Source organism: Benincasa hispida, chromosome 4, assembly GCF_027475165.1.
Source record: "Benincasa hispida cultivar pf3 chromosome 4, pf3_genome.v1.1, whole genome shotgun sequence".
NCBI lineage: Eukaryota > Viridiplantae > Streptophyta > Magnoliopsida > Cucurbitales > Cucurbitaceae > Benincasa > Benincasa hispida.
In genome coordinates this window covers 46,033,029-46,045,830 of record NC_143481.1, presented here as the reverse complement: position 1 = coordinate 46,045,830, position 12,802 = coordinate 46,033,029, and the positions used below count along the sequence as shown (strand labels likewise).

Below are 12,802 nucleotides of genomic sequence, written 5' to 3'. Positions count from 1 at the left end.
TCATCCTGGGGACATTATGGATACGACTCACTTTGTATACTAATACAAACGATGTGACCCAAAATCGTTCATGTGGAGATATGTTAGTAGGGGCATCCTATGCAAAATACGTTTGCATAAGACCAGACCCCAAAATAGTCATTTTTCTTTATAACGACCGTTTACTGTTAAAACTAACTATTTCAATTCGATGACCTATGGTAACTCAATCTTAATCTCGAGCTAACTATAAACTCATGTTTATTCAGGATTATCCTTTGATTTACATAGGTGAGAGTAGTTCAACAACACTACTCATTAAGCCTCCCATTTTGGGGATAAAACCGGATAGATAGGTTGGGACATAGTTCTGCAAGATGGAACTCACTCCTACCTAATTTAGGGTAAGTAGATAGGTTGTTCTCTTAAGTACTGATTTCTGGTCTTGAACAAAGGGGCCATGCCCTCTCATGATAGAGAGGGACATGGTTGATTAGTTGGACTATAAACCAATTGTTCAATGGAGGATCAGTTGTTACTTAAGGAGCAAGATATATTTCCAGAGGTAAAACGATAATTTTGACCTAGCTGTAAATACGAACGACCTATGAAGGATCGACTTATTGATTATAGTTAAATCAAGTGGATAAAAATATATCTACAATGATGAGAGTGCAACTACTGAGCTATAGTGGTATATTTCGGTAGTTAATGAATATTGATTAATTCAATTTAAAGTCCCTCTACTAGCTTATAAAAAATTAAATCTTCAATTAAAATATTGTTTGGATTTGAAATGTCCAAATTTATTTTTTAAGGTTCTGATAATTATATTCGATATAATTAAACGTTTAAATTTATTGAAATTTAACATTTTTGGAGAGTTTAATGTATTTAAATAATGATTTAAATATTTAATTACATGAATAGGGATTCATGTTTGAACTAGGTGTTTCATTAATTTAATATTAGTTATTAAATTATTATTATTTGTTTAATTAAATTTGTTTAGTTAATTATTTAAAATAAAAAAATATCAATTTTTCAATTTTCAAAAATTGAAATTATGTTTAATCTTTTTTAATTAAATATAATTTATTTGAAATTTGGTTTTCAAGTGGATTTATCCCAAATTTAGAATTTGAGTGGATTTTTTTATAAAATCAACACCTATCCCACTTTGTTATTGCCTTTTGAAGTGTCAATTGGTTGATCAACTAACTGTTTCGATGTTTATTTTGAATAAATACTTCATATTTCCAACATTGAAAGGGATGCATTCTAATTTTGAGGAAGAAAATTCTACAGAATTTTATACTCTAAAACCCTCTCCAATTTATCTCCAATTCTCTTTCCAATTTATCTCCAATTCTCTTTTAATTCAGAGTTCCACCACTCAAATCTAAGACAGAGAAAAGTGGAGAAGATTATCTTGGTGGTCTACTGAAGATTTGAAGGTCAAATTCGTGGAGATTAGCAAGGATTTGAAAGAAATCTACAAAGGTTGTACTTCTAAAACCCTCTTTGTATAAAGTTGTATTTATAGAATGTTTTTCACTCAAATTAAGTGTAATTAGAGTATTTGGTGATTCTGTTAGCTTCTGTTTTATGCATGTTTACTCTATCAATTTGTATAAGAGCATGTTCTAAGTACTCAATTAACATTAACTGAGAATGGTGGGTGAATTTCTAGACATGCATGTTATGGTCACTGATATGGTGATCATCCAGCTTTGGCATTAGATTGCTCTTTAATTATGTTGTTATAATTGTAATTAGCTCTTGTTTGATGAGCCTTAATATCACTACAAGAATTTTGGGCTTTAATGTCGGTTGGAAAAAGTGAAATCGGATGTATAATTTCGGTTTTGTCTTTTTTAAAAAAAGAGGATCTTTAATGTCGATTTTAAACCGACATTGTAGGGATACCTAAAACCGACATTAAAGACCTGCTTAATTTAATCCTCCTCCCCATTTTTTATCTCCCTTTTTCCTCTCATCTCCGTCCATCTTGATCGTGGTCGTGGAACCTTCAAATTGTTCACTCTACCGGTTGAAAATTCCGTATATATCTTTATTTTTTTCTAAATTGATTGTTTTTACGATCTCATCATTACCAAATTAGATACAAACTCCTCGTTTTACTTCATTATTTCATTCTATTCACTCCGATTATCTCAAATTTTCCCTTTCAAATCCCTAATTTCGTTTCTTCTTGTTCAATCAGTTCTTTGTTACTGGGAAGTGATCGGTCATCTTAGGCATTTTTCAATTTCTGCAATGCTTTCAGTACCATAATGAAGATGAAGAGGAGGACGCTAGAAGTGGTATATAGAAATTTCGATTGCTTTAGTATATGGCTTTGTTATTTACTTTTTTTTTTTTCTTTTTCCATGTATACAAGGCTTATGGGTCTAGGGTTTTCGTTTTATTTATATATTTTAAAATTTTCTTTATTGTATTTGTTTTAATTGTTTCGTGGTAGATTGTAATTCCTTGTCTGTTCATTGGTTTTATGCTTCTTTAAGTTGGTCATAGGACTATGGTATCGTAGGAATGCCAAAATGAAACATGATTAGGATTGAGTTTGTTGAGTGTTGTTTTGGTCATTATGATATTTGAATGTTTAAGGTTTTAATTGCTCTTACTCCACGCTAGTTGCTATTTTCTTGATTATGTTTTTCAGTTTTTCTCATACAATTCCACTGAATTTTGCTCCTACGTTTTTGGGAACTTCTGTTGCCATTTTTTGTTAGCTATCGTAGTCCTAATTTAGGATATCGCATATGCTTGTCTTACTGACTCATGTTATTGTTTGTAACGTCACCCTGCATTTGATTCTACTTTTGGTCATGATTTCTAATATATATCCATCCCACCCCTTTATAGCACCTGTATGTACTCGTTTTACTTTAAGTAACATCTTAAGTTCAACGAGTCAGGAAAACAAAAGGAAAAAGATAAAAAATGATGATGAAAAAATGATGATGGATGTTTCCATAACATAAGGAAGAAAAAACTTGATGGTAATCATGGATGTGCTTGATGATATAAGGATATCATATTCAGCTTATTTTTGAATGTCTATGTCATGTTAATTTTTGTTTTGTCATACTGAATATGAGTTTATACAGGACCGTGATTCTTAATGGATTTATATTCATATAATCATATCTCCTCTTTTTGTTGTTGGTTTATCTATGAGGCTCAAGAAGAGAAGGGAAGGGGGAAAGAGGACACATATTTCTAGTCTAGATATTATGAATGGCTATGATGTATTGACATGAAATAACTGCTGAAATTTTATTAGTTGTGTCTGTAAGAGATTGGATGGATATTACTGTCTAATAACTGTTTGGCAATGATCATTGGAGCTATTGGCTCTATTGAGAATTAATGTCTATGCCTTCAAAATTACGGAATAAAGTATCTACCGGTTTTGTTTTCCAATCCATGTTATACCGTCATTTTCTAAAAATTGATTGAAGAAATCATGAAACTTCTAGTCAAAACATCTTCGCATGGGATTTATTGTGAAATTCTATTAATCCAATCCTTGTAAGTTCCGTTCATTACTAATCTAAAGAGCGTTGTCAGAGTTCTGATATTAAAGGTTTAGGTGTCAATAGTCTGTATTGATATAAGCTCATTCTTATTATAAAATTGTATGGCAAGTTCTTCCAATGGATTTGTAACCTTTGGCCTAGTACTGATTTCAACACTATTAATGAAGTCAGCTTATGTTGTTATTAGTTTCTTATTAAGGTAAGTTAGCTGTTTGTGTGTCTACCTTTGTGTGTCTTCTTTTAAGTATTGCTTGCATGTTTTGATTTATTTTAAACGTTTTTTTTAATATATACTGTTTGATTGTTTTTGGATCAATTTTTTGTTTGTTAATTCTGTAAAAGAATTGTAACTCATAAATTTCCCCTCCCTTCTTCTTCTTCTTTTTTTAATAATTTATTTCTTCGTCTCTTAGCGTCCAAATATTAGATCATTCATCAATAATGTCACATCTGTTCCACTTGAGGATATTGAAGAACCTCTGTTTTATAGGTAAGTTAGCTGTTTGTGTGTCTACCTTGCGTTTAAATCATCATTGGGTTGATCTCTTTAATCATTTCGATTCATTTTTTGAGAAGCATATAAAGACAAGGAAGGATTCCTAGATGCAATTATCGAGGATGAAGAAGTTGGAAAGGAGGAGAATGGAAATAATGGGTTGATTCGGCACCAGAAAGTGCAGGTAAAATGTTGTTCTCCTCTTATAATTTTGTTCTCAATTCTCTAAGAATTTTGTGAGCTCTGGATTTAGGGTTAAATCAAGGTGCTCGAGTTTGTAGGTTGCACTATGGTAGTTTTTATGACAACTTTTGAGATTTGAAGTACATTGTGAGCTAAATTTGCTTATTGATGTACGTGTTCTTGAATATTCATTTTTTTTGGAATTCTGATAGTTTTGTTGAGAACACGTGGTTGTGAAATATTTTTTAGAGTGTGTTTCTTTGAACAGATTGAAGATAAATTTTTGGTTTTGTTGTGGTAGCATCGTTATGCTGCCGAAAATTTTCCATCGTCTTCGTATCTCATATCTAGTGAACAAAGCTACTCTTCTTCAATATCTTGAACAAGAATATCTATTGATATGAACTCTTGAGATCTATCTGTTTTTCTTAGAATAATATGTTTAAATTGGCTATTTCCTATTTTTCCTTCTTGTGTATGAGTTGAGAAACAAAGATTACTAAACTAATGTCATCTTTTGTTGTTTCTTCTTCAATATTTAAGACACCTTTGGAAGAGACATGGAAGGCATTGTCGTCATTTGCATGTCTCTGTCGCACGTGCCACTAGGTTCGTTCTACCCTATACTTTTAATGATGTTGTTTGTGTATTTTTTAAGTGTTTGGAAGGGGTGGAGAGGAGATGGATTTATTGCAATAGCAAGTGATTCAAGTAAAAATTGTTCCTGGTAAGTGCATTTTTGAATGCATACAGTTTTAAGAATAGTTTCTAAGTGTTTTCAAGTGACTCTAATGATGTGGAAATTCGTATTTGAGAAGTTATAATGTGCTTATTTATCATTGGACCATATTGGGTTAGAATGTAACACCCGTTTATGACTCATGGGTACTATTTATTTGTAGTTTAGATCTGATTCAAGGTGCTTGAGTTTGTGGGTTGCAATATGGTAGTTTATGGGTTATTCATGCACTATGGTAGTTTTTATGACAACTTTTGAGATTTGAAGTACATTGTGAGCTAAATTTGTTTATTGATGCATGTGTTCTTGAATATTCATTTTTTGGGAATTTTGATAGTTCTATTGAGAATAAGTGGTTGTGAAATATTTTTGGGAGTGTGTTTCTTTGAACAGGTCCAAGGTAAATTTTTGGTTTTGTTGTGGTAGCATCGTTATGCTGCCGAAAATTTACCTTCGTATTCGTATCTCATATCTAGGTAACCAAGCTTCTCTTCTTCAAGATTTTGAAAAAGAAGATTCTCTCATTTATTCAACTATTGAGTTTTCTTGTTTTGCAGGTGCAACAAAGGAGTAAAGATTTGGTATCACAACCTCTTTATGTTTTTTCTTGGGGAACTCTAGATCCAACACATTCACAACAAGAATTTTTCCTTGAATGTACCATTTATGCACTTTCTCAATAAATACGGTTAGTTGAATATGAATTCTGATCACATTTTCACTTTCAATCCTTTGTCTTAAACCTTTATTGTTTGTGATCCTTTGAACAACAGTGGTCAGACAAAGATCCCTATAACCAGACACTGCTGAAGTTAGGGGGTCTGCTCAAGAAGAATTATGAAGGAATCCATACTAACCAAGTGGAGAGGGACAACAAACTCATAATGTTTGTATTACTTACCAAGTGGATTATTGTACAGCCTTTTAAATTATAATTTTATAGCAGAATTTGCAGATTAAATGTAATAGATTTATAATCCATACATGAATAATATGTCATAGCCACAACGTTCGATGATGATGTGTTATGTTATACTTTTTGACCGAAAAAATTGATTTGGCAACGAAATTTAAAAAATGGACAATAATTGATAAAACGGACAAATTCTAGGTTTCAATATCAGTTTAAAGGGCTTCATTTGATTCTCGGGCTTCAGTTGCAACTGACATTAAAAGGCTTAATGCCAGTTTCATTAAAGGGCTTTAATGTCAGTTACAACCAACATTAAAAGGCTTTAATGTCAAATGTCAGTTGCAACTGACATTAAAGGGCTTTAATGTCGGTTGCAACCGAAATTAAAGACAGTGTTATTAAAGCCCTTTAATGTCGGTTTAAAACCGACATTAAAGACAACCGACATTAAAGAGCTTTATAACACTATCTTTAATGTCGGTTGTCAACCGACATTAAAGCCTGAAATTCTTCTAGTGTGTGTACTTGTAGTCTGTAATTTTATTGGAGTCAATAGAGTCGAAATTAGTATGTAATTGAAAATTCAAGCTCAGCTGGAAAAACTAAAAAAGATGCCACTGCCAGGCAGTGTCGCAACGCTGCCCATACAACGTTGCAATGTTGTTCTTCCTGAAGCCTGAGGCATTGCAACGTGGGGATAGAGCATTACAACATTGCTAATCCCAACTCAGAAATGCGTGGGCTAGTAGACTACTTCATGGGAGTAGGCCAGTTTGACTAGTTCAGTTGCCTGGGGTCCGGTTCAACCCTATTTGGTATGGTTTAGCCTTTTTTAGAGTTTCGAAGGGCCGGTTCGGATAGTTCGAGTCCGATTCGGGTCGGGTCAAGCGATCGATAGGCACTTTAAAGCTGTTTTTGTGTTAAATTTGTAATAGTCAGCTTAATTTGTTGCTTAGGATGCCAAAGTTGGTCTATATTAGTGTTGTTTAAATATTTATACATGTGATGTATGTTATATTTAAATTCAAACATGTATATGCATATTGTATTCCATGTAGATTTAAAATCCTACCATAAGAAAACATGTTTCATGTATCAATATATGTTATAAATTAGGTATAATATATAGTATGCATGTTTAGGGTTTCATAAGTTTAATATAATTGTTATATTAAAGTTTGGAATGCTTAAATGTACATATAGCATGTCTATAGTTTTATAAGAGTTATAAAATGAATTAGACATTTAAAACCTACAAAGATAAGCTATATGCTCACTGAGGTTTAATAAAAAGATGTTTTAATAGTTAAAATAGGTCATTATCTTATAAAACACGTTTACAAACTCAGTCGGTATATAATCCTGTCTAAGGCTGTAAGTACTTAAGTTGACGGTTTACATAACTCATGCTACCTTAGGATTATAGTCGAATTATTGAGCATTGTTAACTGGTTTTATGAGCACGCATGAGTGGTGTGAAGTAATAAAATGGTTTTATTACTTAGACATCCTAGGTTAAGTCCAAATATAAACGTTATACTTGGATAAACCACAGACTTAGGGTGTTTATTAGCCGAATGTACCTAAGTACAATAGATACCCAAACAATTAGAACACGTCAATGGAAGATTAAAAATATATACAACATATTGTTTTTAGCTCTCACGTCCCTAAGAGTTCACACTGTTAGATCCATGCTCGTTTTCATGTCCCTTTTACTGCGACTGCTCCATTCAGAATATGTTTGCATGGATCCATAACAAGGTGAATGGGGGAAGTAGTTCATAGTAATGGGTGTAGAAAATGTGTCAACATATCCTACGGTCTCTTCCATTAAAATGAAAATAGTTTTCATTTTGATAGAACGCTCGAAGAAAAAAAGAAATCAAGCGTGTGTTGGTGAACATAAAATGATCGCTTACGTAAAACGAGAGCCTATACGATAGTCCTCTCTGCCTAAACGATTATCTATCTCGCGCCTAAACGATTGCATGTTATTTCCTACACGATCGGATAGCTTCTCTAAACGATCATATAGTGTGTCGATTTTGTTAAACGATCGTATACCATTTCCTAAACGATCGTTCAGTAAAAATTACACGATCGTGTAGCTTCTCCTAAACGATAAGCATACTGCTATGCGATAGCGCCTTTTTCCCCTCCCACTTACTTATCACCAACACGATATGGTTTTTCCTCCTTCCTCTACCAAATTCATCAAAGACCACACTTTGGGTTCTCATTCTGAGAATACCCGAGGCTCTTTACTGGTGGTGTCATCCCCATGGTGTTCGTGTTCGTGGTTGTTCGTGCTGCTGCAGTCGACGCTTACGTTGGGCATTGGTAGATCGCATGGAGGTTTTCCGCTGCTTTGAGTGCTGAAGATTGAAAAACGTCTTCAACTAGTATAGAACTATTTCCCTTGTTACTTTATTATTCATAGCATGCCGATAATTAGTGTTTGTTTGCATAACTACATGTTTTGAATGTATAATGTGTATTTCAGTCACGGTGAGATCGAAGCGATCCGAATGCGCTCATGGAATTCTTCGATAAGAGATCCTTCAATATTGTGGCTGGTGTCTTTTTAGGTGGCACTAGCTAGTCGTTTTCACAGTGATCCCCTCATAGGGTTGTAACATAGGATTCGAAAAAACTGAAACTTTAGAAATGAATAGGGTTTCTTAGTTCTATCTTGAAACATCGTCTTCCTATTCGATAGCACATTCATATCATAATATGAAATCAAAAATGGAGGGTCACATTTACAATAGTTACTAAGTGTTACTAAGTTTTTGATTGAAAATAGTAACTAAATGACTATAGAAATAAGGGTTATTCTGGATATAGTATTTAGTCAAGAATGTCTTGCTTTAGTAAAAGAATATTTGGTCGCCCCTCTATAGCATCTACTCTAACTCACTAAAATATCATTGCAAATAAATAAAAATATATGGGTACTTTATTACTTTTGCTAAAATTAGATTTAAAAGCAATTTTCTCATAGAATTTGTTTATGTTTCAATATGTCGAACTTGATTATTCAACTTTTAGCCTCCGATAAGTTTAATGGAGAGAGTTATTCCAATTGGAAGTCAAACATAAACAAGATACTAGTCATTGATGACCTGAGATTCATTTTAACTGAGGAACGTGTTCGATTTTATGTCCTACAACTCGTGGATTGTAAACAATAAAACGTATTCTGAAAATTCAATAAAGTTGTTATTGACTATATGAATTCCTTATTTCGTTTTAGAAGTAAATCCAATAAATTAAAAGATCCATGACTATTATATGAGTACTTGAACTTTATGTGGAGACATAAAAGTGAATCAGGTTCGAGTAAATAGTTAAAATGGTCTATAGTATATAAATAAAATTGGGTGCCTTATTCTGGTAACACTATTGGATGCGGCCCACTCTGTAGTTATTACAAGGAGTTGTAAAGTGCTACAGAAAAAGTGATCCTAAATCATACATGTGATGACATGAGGAGCGGGAGCGTCTTGTGCAATGAGTTTGCACAAGATTGAACCAAGAAAAAAGTCACTCTTACTTTATAACGTTGTTTACTGTTTAAGACTGACTATTTCAAAACAATGACCTAGGTAATTTGATCTTAATCCTGAGCTAACTATGAACTCCTCTTTATTCGGGATTATCCTTAGATTTTCATAGGTGAGGATTAGCTCAACAACACCGACACAATAAGCCTCCCATTTACGGGGTAAGACCAAGTAAATAGCTGGGGACATAGGGTGCAAGAAGAAATTCACTCCTACCCGTTTTTAGGGATAGTAGAGAGGTTGTTCCCTTAAGTGCTGATTTCGGGTCTTGAACAAAAGGCTCTACCCTCTCATTGGCCCGAGAGGGGCTCGGTTTGATGATCAGATCACAAACCAATTATTCATTAGAGGACAATAAGACTTAAGGAACAAGAGGTAATCTCGGGGATAAAACAGCCTTTTGACCTAGCCGTTATTACGAAAAACTGGTGAAGGATTAACTTACTAATCATGGTTATATCTAATGGACACAATATATCTACAATGAGGGGAGTGCAACTATGGGCTTTAGTGTAGTGACCTATTAGTTAATGAATAGGGGTTAATTCGATGTAAAGAGTTTAGCCAATTAATTTTGGATCGTTAGAGCCCATGATCTGTAGGTCCACTAGGTCCCTCTACTAGCTCACAAACAGATTAGCCTTAGAGTAGCGTGATAAGTTGATTTGAAATGTTCAAATTAGTAAGGGAATTAGTAATTATATGTGATATAATTACACGTTTAATTTTGAAAGTAAATAAAATTAGATAAACAATTAATATTTAAATATGATTTAAATATTAAATTCATGAATAAAGGTTCATGGTAATAGAATTGGTGATGAATTAATTTAATATTTGATATTAAATTAATAAAATTATATTAGAAAATTAATTATTGAATTAATTTTGTAAAATTAATAAAATTTCAATTTTTTAATTGAAATGAATTTCACAAGCATTGAAAAAAGAAAGTAGAAAATCCAAACTTTTGGGATTTTTCCACTTTCTTTGGAAGCAGGTTACTCACGTTCCATAAACACTTCCAACCTAATTTCTCAATCATGAGTTGTAATTTATGCAAGAAATCCCTTTGCATGAAAATGCTATAAATAAACCAAATTGGAATGGAAATCAGGTATGCATCAGAGGTGTTTCAACTAAAAATTTCAAGAGTTGAAAACTGGGTTTTAAGCTGAAAAACCAAAACCTCATCTCATTTGTTCCCTAATTCAAGCTTATTTTGAGTCCCACAACTCAATCTAAGGTACCAAGAGGATAGTGGGGAAGACCTTGTGGTGGTTCACGTCCAAAGGAAAGGAGTATTACAGCTGGAATTCGTGATTCAAGGGTATCTTCAAAGGTTAGTGTCGAAACCCTCTTTTTAGTTTATGAGCATGCTTCTTTTAGAGCCAAAATTAATGAATTAGAATGCTTATGATCCTGTTTTTCTTCCACTGTATGCTTCCATATTCCAACAATTTATATCAGAGCATCATTTACGCATTCAATTCGGCTTAATTTTGGTTTGGTGGGTGTTTCTCATAAGTTGTATGAAAATGATGAACTGATATAGTTTTTCTGAGTTTTGGCATTATTTTCTCTACAATTATGTTATAATTCTTGTAATGTGCTCTTGTTTGATAGGCCTTAATGTGTGTTTAAGTGTCTATAATTCGATTCGAGTCATTAGAGTTGAAATTAGGATTTAATTGAAGAAAGAAGTGAAGAAAGGTCGAGCAATAGGAGCTGGATTTTTCAGCCACTACCCAATACTCGATGCTCGATGCTCCAATACTCGATGTGCGATGCCATGCTCAATGAGCAACTCGATGGTATTTTTTGAAATACTCGATTCATGATGTCATATTCAATGGTACTCGATGACATACTCGATGGTATTTAGTGAAATACTTGTTGCACGATGGCATACTCGATGCTTGAAGGCATACTTGATGATCAATGGCATACTCAATGCTTGATGGTTCTCGATGGTTTTTGTCCTGTTGATGACGGGCAAAAATGCACGTCATTATAAGCCTTTTATTTAGAATTATGAGGGCTATTAAGTAAAAGATGCAACGATTATATTAAGAATTTATGAGAAAACGAGCTTGCGTCGATCGACATTAAGAATCTCGGCTAACCCACTTTTATGCATTATTATGCGTTCAATTGTCTATCTTTGTAGCTAACGCAGGAAGTGTTCGCATATGCGGAAGCCAGGCTATCGCAAAGACGACCGCATGCGGGAAATCTCTCCATCGCAGAGGCGAACGCATACGTTCGATCACATAGATGTTGCAGCCATCAACCGTATGCGACCATCGCATAGAAGTTGCGGCTGTCAAGCGAATGAAGTCATCACAGAGAGATTGTGGCTACAGAATAATAACCATAATAGAAGGGCAATCGCAAGGTTGGTGGAATGCAAGCATGAACGCATACAATGGGATTATCAAAAAGATGATGTTGACATTTCACTTACCACACCATTAGCAGCAAAGATTTATAAAAGGACCATCATGCCACGAGTGTCAGAATCAGAGCAGGTCCATTAATGATGTCGGCGATTAAGCTCTATAAATAGAAGTCATTGAGCAGAACTTCAAATTATCCAAGTTTCTACCTTCGAGTGGATCCTTGTGATCCAGACCAAAGCGTGAGAAGATAGTCTTGAGATTTCTTCATCCTTTCAATCATTCCGAGTGACGACCGGAGCCTTCGTCGGAGTTAGAACTCGAGAGAGTCTACTCCATCGCCCATCCCTGGGACCACCGGCAGCCTTGACACACATCTGATGGAAGCAAGACATTGCTTCCATCTAACCCTCCATTTCTTTCTATCTTTGTATTGTATTACATTATGCTTTAAGGAATTAATACATTTTTTTATCAATGCATTTCTATATTTTCCTTGATTCCATCTCCATCTTCATTTACTTAGTATCCTTACTTTCATTGCATCACTAAGTAAGACTGTTAGAATATTACATACTTAATCATGCGGCATAGGAATATGAAGCATGTAGCAAACCACCTGGAGGTGTGCATTGCGCGAGTGTTGTGAGAAAACCTTATTTGCTTGGTGTGAAGCTGTAGCAACGCTTGTGTATAAGCGAACGCAATGCTTGTCTATGAGTAAAATTAGCAGCAACCAACTACCCGGGAGGGTAAGTAGTTGATCGCATTAAGCAATGTAAGCAAGTGTTCACTAGAGATAGCAATAATCTTACGTCGGACAGGTTTATGTAATTATCTTGTCTTATGAGCGCATCATTCATCATTTAGGCATACTTGGGAGAGTAGTCTAAAAACCAAATCTAAGACTCGAAAAAACGGATTGGATCGCATAAGCAAGAATGGGGAACTTAAATAA

General features: G+C 34.0%; 1 long non-coding RNA gene across 3 annotated transcripts; it reads left to right on the top strand.

Annotated features, from left to right (window-relative positions):
* Window positions 1-1,963: 1,963 nt before the first annotated feature.
* On the top strand, window positions 1,964-5,984 carry LOC120076379 (uncharacterized). Of its 3 annotated transcripts, XR_016529288.1 has the most exons (7): window positions 1,964-2,043; window positions 2,207-2,306; window positions 3,959-4,035; window positions 4,131-4,225; window positions 4,768-5,439; window positions 5,521-5,651; window positions 5,737-5,984. It is a non-coding gene; the product is annotated as an uncharacterized LOC120076379 (long non-coding RNA). The 3 variants fall into 3 exon arrangements; XR_005481531.2 differs by lacking the exons at window positions 5,521-5,651; window positions 5,737-5,984 and having other exon boundaries at window positions 4,122-4,225; window positions 4,768-4,969; XR_005481532.2 differs by lacking the exons at window positions 5,521-5,651; window positions 5,737-5,984 and having other exon boundaries at window positions 1,974-2,031; window positions 4,122-4,225; window positions 4,768-4,906.
* Window positions 5,985-12,802: the final 6,818 nt, after the last annotated feature.